Below are 17,449 nucleotides of genomic sequence, written 5' to 3'. Positions count from 1 at the left end.
CAATGGCACCCCATTAAAATTAATAATAAAAATTATAAAAATAAACAAAACAAAACAAAAAAGGTCTCCTGCCATACCAATTCTAACTGTTCATTTTCTTGGACATATTTCCTGCCAAACTTTGAGTTCTAATCAATATACCCTTTTAATGATTGTTTTATGTCGGTTTCCCCTGAAACTGGAACAGGGTTTGATGTAGACATAATCTGTGGGAATTGATCCCAGAGTAGAGAAGTGAAGCGGTTGGGAGAGGGAGAGGAGAAAGAAGAAAAGCCCATGTTAAGGGTATGTTTTCCAAGTCACTGCTGTATGCAGCAAGAGCTTAATTCTATCCTGGTGGCAAATGAAATCACTCTCAAAATTGTTGTCTCAATGAAAGAATTCGGAACAGTTTTCTCCAGGCTCACATCCTCTCTGGTTTGAGGAAGCATTTGCCCCCTGCTGCTGAGTTGTGTGTCTGTGTGGACAGAGGAGCTTTAGCAGCATTAGAAAGGTCCTGGGGCAGTAAGAAGAAAGGTAGCAGGACATGCATAAGGTGAGTATGTACTTGCAAAGAAATATTCACTGTAGTTGCTGCTGAGATCTGAGGGGGCAGGAAAAAGTTTGGTATAAGGCCCTAGATATACCCGCTATAATGATACACTGGTATTGTAAACCCTAGCTTTCTTTTGTGAATTTTTTTTAAAGTCTTGCTAAGTTCCATTCTTTTCATGTTCTTCCTCAACTCTTTCTCAGTAGCTTCTCTTCTACATACTCAAAGATTTAACAAATATTGAGCATCAGATGCATGTGAGATTTTGTGGATGGTTCCTGTGAGACAGCACTGATGAGACTCAGTTCTTGCCTTTCATAGAGGTTCCAAACAATCAGGTCCTGTCCCAAAGCTGTGTAAATGACTTAAGTGCATTGCACATCATTTTTAAGGCTTGAAATGGTAGTTTAGTAGAACATTAGATAGGATGATGATCCCTGAACCCTGATCTTTGTTACGCATTCTAAACCTGGTTACTTCACATTTTGAATGAAGTTATGTGACCTATCTTTTAGTACTTTAGGACTATGTTGAGAGGACAAAGTTAATAACATATTAAATACAAATTTAATGTAGCACTCACTGTCTATACACTCTTTTTGAAAATGTGAATAAGCAGATGATATAAGAGAAGAAATGAAATGTGTAACAGTATTGAAAATCTTCCTTTTCTCCAATTTTGAGACTTTGAGGTTAATATTTATAAAGTGCATGTTAATTTCAAACTACAAAAACAGGGAGATACAACTCAGGTTTGTTGTGATGTAAACCAATCCACTAGACTAGGGTCTTCCTTAGGAGCAGAAAAGAGAAAGGGAACACTGTTTCCTGAGAATCTGCTATTTACTAGTGTGGGGTAGTCACTTCATGTTAGTGATCTCCAAGAAATGCCATTATACATGCATTCATTTTGTCTTGGGTCCCTACCTTCCCCTGTGATATCGTTAGAGCCTCTAAGTGCTTATTTTCTCTTTGTCCTTTCTCACCATTCTGTTCTCAATGAATATAAGACTTCTCACCTCACCTTATTTATTTTATTTTATTTTTGCCATCATTATACCTTCTACATCCCATGTCTTCACACTCTGCATATATTTAAAATTCTATCTCTATTAAGATATTAATGAAGGATAGTAATATTAGGAGAATTTGTATCTCAATTCAAATAATAATTCCAAGGCTGAGAATTTCAAGTGACTGCATTTAAGGGGAGAAACATTTGAAGGGCAAATTGAAGATTATGCATGCTATAGCACCTACAGTAAGGGCTTACCCTGCTTACGTCATAATGTCAAGCAACTTGCAGCGTAGTTTGACTCTATGAGAAATTTTTATTGTCTTCTATGAGAAGACAAAATTTCCATCATCATTTTCAATTCTCATGCAGGTCTTACTGCAGTCAGACAATGACCTTTCCATGTGTTAACATGGGACATTAGCAAAAGTAGGGAGAGTACAGAAGAGAAAAGGTCACCTGAAACCAACAACATTTTACTTATGAGTTCCTTAGGTTTCTAGGTAAGTGGAGATGGTCTTAATAATAGTATCATTTTTTTTCTCTGACTCTACTATTGGCTCTGGATTGCCAGACAACTGAGGCAGTTTTAGGTAAAAGGATAATGAATGATAATTCTGATCTCAAATATTGACAATGCTATCTCTGTCTCAGACTCATTCATTTAGCTTTCAAAAATGATTTCTTTTTTTTTTTTTTTTCTGCAGTTGGAAACGGGGAGGCAGTCAGACAGACTCCTGCATGCGCCCGACTGGGATCCACCCGGCATGCCCACTAGGGGGCGATGCTCTGCCCATCTGGGGCATTGCTCTGTTGCAACCAGAGCCATTCTAGCGCCTGAGGCAGAGGCCATAGAGCCATCCTCAGCGCCTGTGCCAACTTTGCTCCAATGGAGCCTTGGCTGTGGGAGGGGAAAAGAGAGAGACAGAAAGGAAGGAGAGGGGGAAGAGTGGAGAAGCAGATGGGTGCTTCTCCTGTGTGCCCTGGCCAGGAATCAAACCCGGGACTCCTGCACGCCAGGCCGATGCTCTACCACTGAGCCAACCGGCCAGGGCTGATTTCTCTTTTTAAAGGAACTCTAAAACCAAATAATCCATTTCCTCTATTGTGATATGCACTTCAACTATAACTACCATTATTCAAGTGCCTTTTCCATATATGTGTAGCACAAGTTTCTACCTTTCTTAAAAATGATTGTGAATACTGAAAGACAACCATAAATACCTTCCCATATGTTTAAGTTCTGTTTAAACATTTTGCTGTAGGAAGTGTTCATTTTTATGGTCTGGAACTACTTTCAAGTGCAGTTGGGTTTGGGTTTCAACAACAGTGTCAGAACTACAACACCAACAGAATTTATTTGATACTATATTTTAGGACTCTACCACTTTGAGTTGAATTTATCAATTAATTGTTTTTTCTAGTTTTTTATTTTAAACTGTGCTTTGCTATTTTATAACTTAACATTTCCAACAAGGAACAAAATCTTAGGCAAAACACCAACAGCTCTTAAGAAAACTTTTGACTTTTATATTACAGAAGAGGCTCAAAATCTCGAAGATATAGAATCTGAGACATTCCTAGATACAGCATTGTCAACTCAAACTATTGATTGATCCAAAATGATTACAGGGGAGACCAGAATCAGGTGAGTTGACATTCTAATGAGTCCTGTGGTTTGTACAGTATGCTGTTACCTCTAGGATAGAAGAATTTATCCCCTTGTTGTAGAAATGTATTTAAATAAACTCTAATGAAAGCAGTGCTAAATATTTCTTCCTTCTTTCTAACTAGATTTTGCTTTGGTTGGACTTCACAGAAATCTGTAGAAAACAGTGACCAGGCAGTTATTTTTTCACTCCCTCCTATTCTGCCCACCTTTTATACCTTTGCACGCCAAGTCAAACCACTGATTCACTTTGACCGCTTCATTTTAAAAGAACAGACTTCAACCTCACTCTTTGACAGTTAATTCAGATGATTTTCTTCTGATGGCAGTTAAACTGGATAAGCAATAAAACATATTTTAAAAATAAAGCAGCATTTAAATTCTTTTTTTAACAACACAAGACATATTATTTGAAATAAGATTTGTGAACAAATATGTGTGGTAAATCCTACATCCAGTCTATTCAAAGTGTGGTCAGTGGACCAATTCCAGTTCATAACTTGTTTTCTGTCTGCGATGTGATACATTCAAAAACTGAGAGAATAAATATTTAGAGACTTAATAGAAATTTAATATAATTTCACATCTATTAAATCTAATAATAAGTATTGATTGTATTTTGAATGCATTATTATTTTTACTTCAGATTTCTAATAAATTACTTTTATTATATTTTAGTAAAATAATGCTCCTCTATGAATTGGGGGGAAAAAACAAAAGCTGGTTCTTTATCACAGGTAGAGGAACACTGACATGTACTCTTATCTTCCCTTAGAGATTCACAGTGTATAATATGTGTAAATGAAAAGCTCTGAGAAGTCATTTAGTAAAGAGAAATGTTTAACTCAGTGTTTCTGAGAAAACAATTGAGATGTATAATAGTATCTAAAATGTTCCCTCTCTACAATTTTGGCATTTTGAGGTTAAGATTTATAAAGTGCATGTTAATCTCAAACGGCAAAACAAGAAAGCTTTATAACATTTTTGTTCTTGTGGGGCCCTTCTATTAATATTTTATGAAATTAATGTTCTACAGAATAAATTTTGGGAAGTTTTGAAATGTGAGTAATGTTTGTAAAGCACTTGACATGATGCCATGTCATATTCAGAAATGCATGTTTTAGCTATTTAGGACATGAAAACAAGTAGAACCTATTCACTTACTTTAAAGGTATTTAAAAGAGATAATCTATGTAAGAATAAACTAATTTTACTTCAGATGAGGAATAAGAAATAAAAATAATGGGAAGGAACATTTGAATTGTTTATTTGTGTCAAAAATAGAAGGACACTGAGCCCAGTTTCCATGCAGGACACATTGGAGCCAGCAATCACATTGTGAATTCCCATTATGTTTATGCCTGTGTCTTTAACTGTCCAAATTTCGGTGATATTTGAAAGACCTCAAAGCATATTCTGAAGACTTGGTTTACTTACATACAGAATACTGATCACTGACATTTTGAATTAACCCAAACAAATCCAACATCTTGCATTCCCAGTGAAATAAGGGATCATACTATCTTACTCAAGTGACAAATAATTTGAACACAGTCAAATTGAAACTGCAGAAAATAAAACAAGAACATAGTTAATTTCTTCAAGTAAAGGTGCACAGGGACGGCAGTGTGTGGAAATGTTTCCTGGGAACCTTGGATGGTGGCTCACTCCAACAGGGTGGTGCTTCCTTGGGGAATTCTGTATGGATTTGGGATTAGCTGTAGCCCTTTGGTGTTGAAAGATGATCTTATTAGTGTTTCACAAATGACAGGTGTTAAGATGCTAATTGTGATAGCAAAATTCACAACAACCCTGAAGATTAAAATCAGATATTTGCAAGAACAGTGGTGAAGAGTATGCATTCAGATGTATGTTTCCTAGGTTCAAATTCTGGCATTTCCACTCACTAATTGTATGACGTTTGATAAGTGACTTAGCTGAGTCTTCTTTTTTTTTTTTACAGAGACAGAGAGAGAGAGTCAGAGAGAGGGATAAATAGGGACAGAGAGAGATGAGAAGCAACAAACATTAGTTTTTTGTTGCAACACCTCAGTTGTTCATTGATTGCTTTCTCATATGTGCCTTGACTGCGGGCCTTCAGCAGACCGAGTAATCCCTTGCTTGAGCTAGTGTCATTGGGTCCAAGCTGGTGAGTTTTGCTCAAACCAGATGAACCTGTGCTCAAGCTGGCGACCTCGGGGTCTCGAACCTGGGTTGTCTGTGTCCCAGTCCGACGCTCTATCCACTGCGCCACCGCTTGGTCAGGCTTAGCTGAGTCCTCTTAAGAGGACTGAACAAATAACAGACATAAAGTACTTAGAAAGTTGTCTGGCATGCAGTAAGCAATGACTAACGGTTAGCTATTATAACTGATGTTGATAAATGCAATGTCAAGTGGACTAGATATTCGAATTGCTTGATTAACTTATTTCATCTTGTGGTCAAGCTACATAGGAAGCCAAATTATCAACAGCTGCTTAGTGATCATGGCACCAAGAGGAGTTACTTCTGTTTGGATGCTTTGTAGCACCAGTCTATAGGCATTGATGCACCCATTTCAGCTTCCTTTGAATCAAGTTCATGCATACAGCTGGCTAACAGCTTCTAGTAGGTTATTGGCAAGAGTTGCTTTCCTGGGGTGACGTCACGGAAATGGCGCCGTGAGCAGCGCGTCCGACAGATCTCCCCAAAATCTCAACAAATTTATCAACTAGAAACAGAAAAATTTATCCTCGGAGCATTCCGGACTTCCACACACACACTGAAAGCAGAGGGACTGTTGCCCAGGAGGGAGTACACCTGTGGTGAGTCAACCCACACGTGCAGCTGCCCGCCCACGCTCGGGGACGGCAGCCTGGGCACTGGCGGCCATCCCAGCATACCCTGAGAAGCCGCGCGCGGGGCCCCCCGTGCCGCGGTCCGACCACTGGCGTGACGAGAAACCGCATGCCCGGTGCCGCGATCCAGAGAGGCCCCGACCACTGGCGTGCGGAGAAACCGCGCGCACCCCCGTGCTGCGGTCCCCGTCCACTGGCGTGCTGAGAAACCGCGCGCACCCCCGTGCCGGAAACCGCGTGCACCCCCGTGCCGCGGTCCCCGGCCACTGGCGTGCGGAGAAACCGCGCACGCGCCCCGTGCCGCGGTCCCCGTCCACTGGCATGCTGAGAAACAGCACGCGCGCCCGGTCCCCGTCCACTGGCGTGCTGAGAAACCGCGCGCACGCCCCGTGCCGCGCGGGCGCCAAGGCTGTCCTTCCTAGTCAGGAGATTCTCTCCGGGGGCGGGGCACCTCACCCAGCCATTCAAGCTAACAATCAAGCGTTGGGGGAGGGGCGGCGCAGGCAGCCTGAAATTCTTTTTGGAGCACAGCTGCGGATCCAATCACTGAAATTAGCTTAACCCACGAAATCTACGCACCCACGGGGCTCTAATTGATAAGATCTCTCCCAGTTCAGCGATCCAAGACAAGAGGCGTGATATTTTTCAGTGCCTTTCGCTAAAGGGGCGGGGGCAACTTCTGATTGACAGAGCCTCCATATTCAGGAATATTCCTAACAAGAGGGACTTGGCAGATATTAAGATCCATAAAGCAAACAGCAACTAGTGCTTCTTCTTCCCAGCCTAAACAGGCTACCAAGTGTGGAAAGCCTGGGTTGAGTGGTCCAACTGAATGATAGGCGCTGAACAGTCACCTTGACAACAATTGACTCCCAGCCCCACCTGATTACGCTGGAGGCTCTGACTGCCAAAGCCTTACCCAGAGCCTTGCGCTGAGTGAGGATAGAGTGGGGATTTCCCAGCTCTTTGAGCCTCTTACTCCGCAGACAGAAGCAGTGGCAGCCTCATAGCTGGATCATCAGGCTGCTAATTCAGGAAGGGGAGACTAGGAAAGAGACTCCAGGAAAGCAAACTCTCTCATTGTTGGACTCTGCAAACGCCAACAAGCCTTGACTACCAGTGAGACTAAAGCCAATTATATGACATTGCCATAGAATCCCATCAACTGCAAATTCCTACCTAAGAGTGACATAGGGGCAGAACCTGGGGTATAGAGTCACCGACCAGAAAGAGGGAGAGAAAAGAAAAAAGGAAGAAGTTAACCTCTCAAAATCAAGAAAAATCCACAGACTTTATAACTTGTTCCACTAATTCTTTGTTGTTGTTGTTTCTTTCTTCTATTTTATTGCCTTTATTATTATTTCTATTTCTTCCACCTCAGTCCTTTTACTCTCTGCCCATCTTATGATACCCTTTTCTTGAACTACACTACCCATGAGTGTTACATTTTATTTCTTTTCTTCATCCTAACTCTCCTTTAGGGTTACACTCCAAAACCCTTAACTCTCACTCTCTCCCCTTTTGTTTTTTTTTCCTTTCCTTTTTTTCTTCCTTCGTTTCTCTCTTACTCTTATTTTTTCCTTTCTATTCATTTCTTGTTTTCTCCTTTTACTTTTCCTCCCATTTAAGCCTCAATCACAAACAAATTATTTAATTTGGGACTCAAGTTTTTGTGGGTTTTTTTTTTTGTTGTTGTTGTTCTTTTTTTTCTTCTTCTGCTTTTGTTCTTGGTTTTTCTTTATTTGTTTGTTTTTGTGGCATTTTGGGCACTTTTTACATTGCTTTTTAACTCACTAGCATTCCTCCCAACCCAAAGTCTCCATTGTATTTAGTCTTCGCTCCACTTAATACAACAGATTTTTACTTATTATTTTTATTTTTATTTTTTTCTTCTTTAATTATAGTTTTCTCTCCTTTTTTCTGTTTCCCTCTCATCCCTCTCATTATATCTCTTAGTCGACCATCACTTACAAGCAAATCATTTTATGCTTGTCTAAGATTTTCTCCCTTTTTTTTTTGTATTTAGTAGGTCCCTAATCCCTTTTTTGCCCCTTGAACTCTTCACCCCAAATCAGGCCCTCCATTATAGGCAGTTTTTGTTCCATTTAGCATAATATAATTCACAGTTCATCACGATATTTCCCTAAGGAGGTGAGAGGAGGGAAAGAGAAGAAAGAAAAAAGGGGGAAATAATAAATTATTACTTTTTTTTGTGGAGTGTTTTCCTTTTTTTTTTCCTTTTTATTTTTTATTAATTCTAATTAACACTATCATCAAGACCACCTTCAGATGCCAATAAGAAAAAGGAAATCGAACATTATGGATACAAAAGACAGAGAGGTAACGCAAATTGATGTGGAAAAATCTATGGAGAAAAGATTTAACATATTGGAAGCCTTGGAGCCAAATGACAGAGAATTTAAAATAGAAATCTTAAAAATACTCAGAGATATACAAGAAAACACAGAAAGGCAATTTAGGGAAATCAGAAAACAACTCAACGATCACAAAGAATATATTACCAAGGAAATTGAAACTATAAAAACAAATCAAACAGAAATGAAAAACTCAATTCAAGAGATGAAAAACGAGGTAGCAAGCTTAGCTAATAGAACAGCGCAGATAGAAGACAGGATCAGTGAAATAGAAGACAAGCAACTTGAGGCACAACAGAGAGAAGAAGAAAGATACTCAAAAATAATAAAAAACGAGAAAGCCCTACAGGAATTGTCTGACTCCATCAGAAAGAATAACATAAGAATAATAGGTATATCAGAGGGAGAAGAGAAAGAAAATGGAATGGAGAATATACTCAAACAAATAATAGATGAGAACTTCCCAAGCCTGTGGAAAGAATTAAAGCCTCAAATTCAAGAAGCAAACAGAACACCGAGTTTTCTTAACCACAACAAACCCACTCCAAGGCACATCATAATGAAGATGACACAAACCAATGACAAAGAAAAAATTCTCAAGGCAGCCAGGGAAAAGAAGAATACAACATATAAAGGAAGGCCTATTAGATTATCATCAGATTTCTCAGCAAAAACTCTACAAGCTAGAAGAGAGTGGACCCCAATATTTAAAGCCCTGAAAGAGAGGAACTTTCAGCCAAGAATACTATACCCATCAAAGCTATCCTTCAAGTACGAAGGAGATATAAAAATATTCACAAATACAGAAAAGATGAGAGAATTTATCATCAGAAAGCCCCCACTCCAGGAAATACTAAAGGGGGTTTTCCAACCAGATTCAAAGAACAAAAGAAAACATAACCACAAGTAACAGCTCCACGAAGAAAACAATAAAACCAAACTTAAACTGTGACAACAAAAGAAAAAAAAAAGGGGAGAAAGGATGAAGATTAACAGTAGCAAAGGACGATGAAGCGCAGAAATACTCATAAGAAAGGGTACTACAATGAATATGGTAGGTACCCTTTTCATTACTTAATGGTAACCACCCTTGAAAAAACCACCACAAAAACACTTGACTTAAAAAAGGTAGCAACAGAGGAAAGAAGTATGGAATACAAACAAACAAAAACAAATGATAGAAAAACAAAAGAGAAGAATCAAACAAGATACAAAACTAACAGAAAGCAATTTATAAAATGGCAATAGGGAACCCACAAGTGTCAATAATTACACTAAATGTAAATGGCTTAAACTTACCAATAAAAGGACACAGAGTAGCAGAATGGATTAAAAAAGAAAATCCAACTATATGCTGCCTACAAGAAACTCATCTAAGCAACAAGGATAAAAACAAATTCAAAGTGAAAGGCTGGAAAACAATACTCCAAGCAAACAACACCCAAAAAAAAGCAGGTGTAGCAATACTCATATCTAATAATGCTGACTACAAGACAGAAAAAGAACTCAGAGACAAAAACGGTCATTTCATAATGATTAAGGGGACACTGAATCAAGAAGACATAACAATCCTTAATATATATGCACCAAACCAAGGAGCACCAAAATATGTAAGACAGCTACTTATTGACCTTAAAACAAAAACTGACAAAAATACAATCACACTTGGAGACCTCAATACACCGCTGACAGCTCTAGATCGGTCATCCAAACAGAGAATCAATAAAGATATAGTGGCCTTAAATGAAATACTAGAACAACTGGATATGATAGACATCTACAGGATACTTCATCCCAAAGCGACAGAGTATACATTTTTCTCTAGTGTACATGGAACATTCTCAAGAATTGACCATATGTTGGGCCACAAAAACAATATCAGCAAATTTAAAAAAATTGAAATTGTGCCAAGCATATTCTCTGATCATAAAGCCTTGAAACTAGAATTCAACTGCAAAAAAGAGGGGGAAAAACCCACAAAAATGTGGAAACTAAACAACATACTTCTAAAAAATGAATGGGTCAAAGAAGAAATAAGTGCAGAGATCAAAAGATATATACAGACAAATGAAAATGAAAATACGACATATGCAGCAAAAGCAGTAATAAGAGGAAAGTTCATATCACTTCAGTCCTATATGAACAAACAAGAGAGAACCGAAGTAAACCACTTAACTTCACACCTTAAGGAACTAGAAAAAGAAGAACAAAGACAACCCAAAACCAGCCGAAGAAAGGAGATAATAAAAATCAGAGCAGAAATAAACGAAATAGAAAACAGAAAAACTATAGAAAAAATCAATAAAACAAGGAGCTGGTTCTTTGAAAAGATCAACAAAATCGACAAACCCTTGGCAAGACTCACCAAGGAAAAAAGACACAGGACTCAAATAAATAAAATCCAAAATGAAAGAGGAGAGATCACCACAGACATCATAGATATACAAAGAATTATTGTAGAATACTATGAAAAACTATATGCCTCCAAATACAACAATCTAGAAGAAATGGATAAATTCCTAGCACAATACAACCTTCCTAAACTGAGTCATGAAGAAGCAGAAAGCCTAAACAGACCAATCAGCAGGGAGGAAATAGAAAAAACTATTAAAAACCTCCCCAAAAATAAAAGTCCAGGTCCAGATGGTTATACTAGTGAATTCTATCAAACATTCAAAGAAGACTTGGTTCCTATTCTACTCAAAGTCTTCCAAAAAATTGAAGAAGAAGCAATACTTCCAAACACATTTTATGAGGCCAACATAACCCTCATACCAAAACCTGGCAAGGACGGCACAAAAAAAGAAAACTACAGACCAATATCTCTAATGAATACAGATGCTAAAATACTAAACAAAATACTGGCAAATCGAATACAACAACATATTAAAAAAATAATACATCATGATCAAGTGAGATTCATCCCAGAATCTCAAGGATGGTTCAACATACGTAAAACAGTTAACGTAATACATCATATCAACAAAACAAAGAACAAAAACCACATGATCTTATCAATAGATGCAGAAAAGGCTTTCGATAAAATACAACACAATTTTATGTTTAAGACTCTCAACAAAATGGGTATAGAAGGAAAATATCTCAACATAATAAAGGCCATATATGATAAACCATCAGCCAACATCATATTAAATGGCATAAAACTGAGGACTTTCCACCTTAAATCAGGAACATGACAGGGGTGTCCACTCTCTCCACTCTTATTTAACGTGGTGCTAGAAGTGCTGGCCAGAGTAATCAGACAAGACAAAGAAATAAAAGGCATCCATATTGGAAAAGAAGAAGTAAAGGTATCACTTTTTGCTGATGATATGATCCTATACATCGAAAACCCGAAGGACTCCACAAAAAGATTACTAGAAACAATAAACCAATACAGTAAGGTCGCAGGATACAAAATTAACATACAGAAGTCCATAGCCTTTCTATATGCCAACAATGAAATATTAGAAAACGAACTCAAAAAAATAATCCCCTTCACGTTTGCAACAAAAAAAATAAAATACCTAGGAATAAACATATCAAAGAATGTAAAGGACCTATATAAAGAAAACTACAAGGCATTGCTAAGAGAAATAGAAAAAGACACAATGAGATGGAAAAATATTCCTTGTTCTTGGATAGGAAGAATAAATATAATTAAAATGGCAATATTACCCAAAGTAATATATAAATTTAATGCAATTCCCATCAAAATTCCTATGACATTTTTTAAAGAAATGGAACAAAAAATCATCAGATTTATATGGAACTATAAAAAACCCCGAATAGCCAAAGCAATCCTAAGGAAAAAGAATGAAGCTGGGGGCATTACAATACCTGACTTTAAACTATACTATAGGGCCATAATAATCAAAACTGCATGGTATTGGCAGAAAAATAGACACTCAGACCAATGGAACAGAATAGAAAGCCCAGAAATAAAACCACATATATATGGTCAAATAATCTTTGATAAAAGGGCCAACAACACAAAATGGAGAAAAGAAAGCCTCTTCAACAAATGGTGTTGGGAAAACTGGAAAGCCACATGCAAAAGAATGAAACTCGACTACAGCCTGTCCCCGTGTACTAAAATTAATTCAAAATGGATCAAAGACCTAAATATAAGATCTGAAACAATAAAGTACATAGAAGAAGACATAGGTACTAAACTCATGGATCTGGGTTTTAAAGAACATTTTATGAACTTGACTCCAATGGCAAGAGAAGTGAAGGCAAAGATAAATGAATGGGACTACATCAGACTAAGAAGTTTTTGCTCAGCAAGAGAAACTGATAACAAAATAAACAGACAGCCAACTAAATGGGAACTGATATTTTCAAACGACAGCTCAGATAAGGGCCTAATATCCAAAATTTACAAAGAACTCATAAAACTCAACAACAAACAAACAAACAATCCAATAAAAAAATGGGAAGAGGACATGAACAGACACTTCTCCCAGGAAGAAATACAAATGGCCAACAGATATATGAAAAGATGCTCAGCTTCATTAGTTATTAGAGAAATGCAGATCAAGACTACAATGAGATACCACCTCACCCCTGTTAGATTAGCTATTATCAACAAGACGGGTAATAACAAATGTTGGAGAGGCTGTGGAGAAAAAGGAACCCTCATACACTGTTGGTGGGAATGTAAAGTAGTACAACCACTATGGAGGAAAGTATGGTGGTTCCTCAAAAAACTGCAAATAGAACTACCTTATGACCCAGCAATCCCTCTATTGGGTATATACCCCAAAACCTCAGAATCATTGATACGTAAAGACACATGTAGCCCCATGTTCATAGCAGCATTGTTCACAGTGGCCAAGACATGGAAACAACCAAAAAGCCCTTCAATAGAGGATTGGATAAAGAAGATGTGGCACATATACACTATGGAATACTACTCAGCCATAAGAAATGATGACATTAGATCATTTATAGCAAAATGGTGGGATCTTGATAACATTATAAGGAGTGAAATAAGTAAATCAGAAAAAAACAAGAACTTCATGATTCCATACATTGGTGGAACATAAAAACGAGACTAAGAGACATGGACAAGAGTGTGGTGGTTACCAGGGGTGGGGGGAGGGAGGACGCAGGAGGGAGGGAGGGAGAGATTTAGGGGGAGGGGGAGGGGCACAGAGAAAACTAGATAGAGGGTGACGGAGGACAATCTGACTCTGGGTGAGGGGTATGCAACATAATTTAATGACAAGATAACCTAGACATGTTTTTCTTTGAATATATGTACCCTGAATTATTAATGTCATCCCATTAACATTAATAAAAATTTATTAAAAAAAAAACAAAAAAAAAACAAAGGGGAAAAATATACAACAAACCTCCAAGTAACAAGCTACTTATGTTTTAATCTATTTCTTTGAAAACTCAAACTGACCAAGTAATTCTGAGTTAAAAAAAAAAAAGTCTACTTGTAATATGTATCATTAGTATAATGAGACTCCTTTATGCACAACAGCAAATCATTTAAGAGAATTAAAAATTGAATGTATTAGATATATAGCCTGTTTCCTCTGAACCCTTTTATTGCATTCTGATTTACATACCTGAATTAAGTGAAGAGACAATGGAAAAAATGAATAAAAAAATATCATTTTTCCAATCTAAAAAAAAAAAAAAGAGTTGCTTTCCTGAGAGATATTCTGCTTCTTGGTGAGTCTGAAGGCCTATGTTTTGACCTCCTATTTGCTAATTTTAGAGAGCAGCCCCAAGAGGACAACCTTATTTCCATGATCACACATGCCCACTGTACTCTTACCTCCTATGAGATATGAATGTATCCAGACTCAAAATGAACCTAACAGTGAAGACTGAGAATTCTATTAACAAACAACCTATACTTAAAAGAATCACTCATGTTGAAGATTTGTAGAAACAAAGTCACAATTTCAAAAATAATTCTTGAATTTTATTGAGTGCAATTAAATTTATGCATTTGCCTACTGAATTGAAGCTATTAGGATTTATCCAAATTTTCAAGTGTCTGCTTTATCAGTTAGGTCAAATTTCTTTCTCAAAAAATGTATGGAGTAATAAATTATAAACTAAAAGTGGGTAAAACTATGGTATATAAATTATACCTCCATAAAGTTATTTTAAAAAGAGAGAGAAAAAGAGAAATTGATGGAGCTTAAAATAAATCACGGCTACCCAACAAGAAATTTCAGAATAATCCTGAAAAGCTTGACTCTTTTGCCATAGTCCAGCCAACGTGGTTAGGCCTTCCTGGGCTGGTGACATTAGATCATCTTTTAATGTAGGATGTGGTAACATCACAGGTGTTGTAAACCTGTAATGACATCAGAGTTGTGCCTGACAAAGGTTCATCCATGGTTCAGCTTGATAATTACCAGTATTTTTATGATCTTGTTAAATAATTTAGAATGGCTACAACTAACCTTGCTCTTTTTATTAGTAGGGTGGATTGAGTTGCTTTTGTTTACTATTAAAAGTCAACGTCCATGATGCCTGCAATTTAGCAGTGAGAAATCAGGAGATTCATTCTTGCACAGATCATTGTTGAGAAAACAAAAAAGGTGAATATTTCTCTTCTTTATTATCTCCATTTAACATGAAAGATAGTTTTCATGTGTCATTTATTTCCCCTGAATACTAAGATTAGTGTATGTGTAAATAAACTCTGAATTAGTAATCTAGTGAAGAAAATAGACTCCTATTCATATATTACACCCCCCCCCCCCCACACACACACACACTTCTATTGCCTTTTCAAAGTAATCTCCATCAGCTGTTCTTCCACCAGATGATCAGCGTCAAGAACTTTACCCTGGCTGGGGACGTCAGGAAGAGCATCGCCACTGCGCAACCGAGAGCACAACGCTAAGCTAAGCCTAAACTTTGGTAGCATGCGCTTGCTGCAGCTGGCTGGCTTCCGCATCGCTGCCCCAATCTGGAGGACCCAGTGTGGCGGTGGGGGGAGCGGTGATGGGGTGCGATGCTAAGGGGCTCAGTAAGAAGTTGGTCGTGTGGGAAACCAAGTACACCACATTGGACTGTGGCATTGGGTTCCTGCTGCAGAGACCCACCAGCATTGCTGATACTTCAGAAAACGCAGAACCCATGCTGCCTCACCACGCTGGCCTCAAGACCCCTGTTTTTCGGTTGCTGCACCTGGACCAGCGCACCCTGCAGAATGCCGTGGGGAACATCCTCGACAGGGAGCTGCTCATATGTATCTGATGACTATGGAGCAACACCAGTGGGCAGAGAAGATCGGCGCCACGCTCGACATTATCCTGGGTGCGTTGTTAGAGAGGAATTGCGTCACTACCCTCTTCTAGACCCCTGGACACCGCCACTGCCCCTGTGCCCTGCCCCACCCTCTTTTTGTAGAAAACACAAGAGAAAATATTTGTTATATCTGAGAAAAAAATCTTCATCATTTCTACTTAACAATAAACTTTCAGTATCACATTCAAGATTAACTTTGAGTTTTCATTATATGCAGGCTAGACAGTTTGGGTCTTTACCCAAATCTAAACAAATAACTTCATTGTTCTCTTGTCGTAAACACCCTCCTAGAAAGAAAAAAGTGGAAGTTTGTATGACTGCTTTCAAACAGTAGATGAGGTTAGTTCAGTGTTCAATAACTTCATCAAGTAAGGTGTAAATTTTATGGAATAAATGCCAGACTTCACAGGTCAGTGAGCTTTTTCAAATGGTATGCAGGCTGTCTATATCAAATTTGTGCAAAGGAATTGATTTGGGTGGTTGGAAATAAGGCCATTTTAGTTTTGCTGTAAGCCTTCCAGGAATAATGGTGCTATATTAGAAGATAAATTATAAATAGATTACTGTTTTTAAGTATTATTAAGAATGTTAACAACTAATGTAATAGGCTTTCTATTTCAATCCTAAATAGCCAGTGACAACCTGATTTTTCAAGTTCTCAGTACCTCTCAGCAGTCAGGCAGATCTCAGGGAAAGCTGTGCTGTCTGGCTGACAGAAACATCATGTTTTATTCGTAACCTTTGTTTTCTTCCTTTTGGGTCCTCTGTGTCTGTTATTGACAAGACAACCAAAGGAGGCAGACAGGACCATTGATGTCTGGCAGGCCTCACCACTGTTGGGGTGGGGGAGTATGTTTCCAAAATGAAGGTTCTTGGTGTGTTTTACTTTTGTGTGAGGTATTAATTGGCAGAGAGATTGGTAAGTACGTATATAATGTATCCTACTAGAATGCTTTGTGACCTTTTAGCTTGGATCACCTCTTAGAATGGGAGTTTTTCCTAATTTTCCAGCTTACTCATTCTAAGAGGTCATGAGGCCATTATGCAGCAAATATAGACACCGCATCTTTTAAGGGAACCTTTCGTAAGCTATATGTCTGCAGTGGCTGGGAACTGAATGCTTGGAGTGTTTTGTACATCTAAAAACACAGGGTTCTGTAGAAGAAGCCTCAGCTCCTTTAATCAGATTAGTCATTTCTGTCTCTGGACACCCGTTGCCTTTTCAGCACCCCTCTGTTGTTTGTTCTCATTGCCATCGTGACTGGGGCAGGGATTCTTGCCATCTTTGCTTCCTTCCTTGTATATAGCATAGAGCCTGGCACATAGCAGGTGGTTTTCTTTATTAAATATCTACCCCCCACCCCTACCACCTCAGGGTTGGCAAAATCTGACCAAATTTCAAGTATAGAATATTTGCTAATGTGAATTTAGGGCTTAGAACTGAATCCGTATGATGCTCAAGTGGGAAAAATTAGGAAATAATATAGTTTCTTAGAAAAGTAAAGCAAAACTTTACTTCAAACCGCAAGAAGGAAGAGATGCATGTTTCCACAGTGTAAATACCTTCTCACAGCTGATGTCCCATCTGTAAATGAGGAATTTGGACTCAAGGATCCTTTCAAGCTTAAAAATTATCATAAGATACTAATTGCTTTTATTTTGCCTTGTTCTTTATATTTTGAAGATCTGCTGTTCTATTTGCTTTCTTCAAAATATAAAACTAACCATGAA

This window comes from Saccopteryx leptura, chromosome 4 (assembly GCF_036850995.1).
Source record: "Saccopteryx leptura isolate mSacLep1 chromosome 4, mSacLep1_pri_phased_curated, whole genome shotgun sequence".
NCBI lineage: Eukaryota > Metazoa > Chordata > Mammalia > Chiroptera > Emballonuridae > Saccopteryx > Saccopteryx leptura.
The sequence above is the reverse complement of the archived record's forward strand: the minus strand, read 5'-3'. Positions refer to the sequence as shown.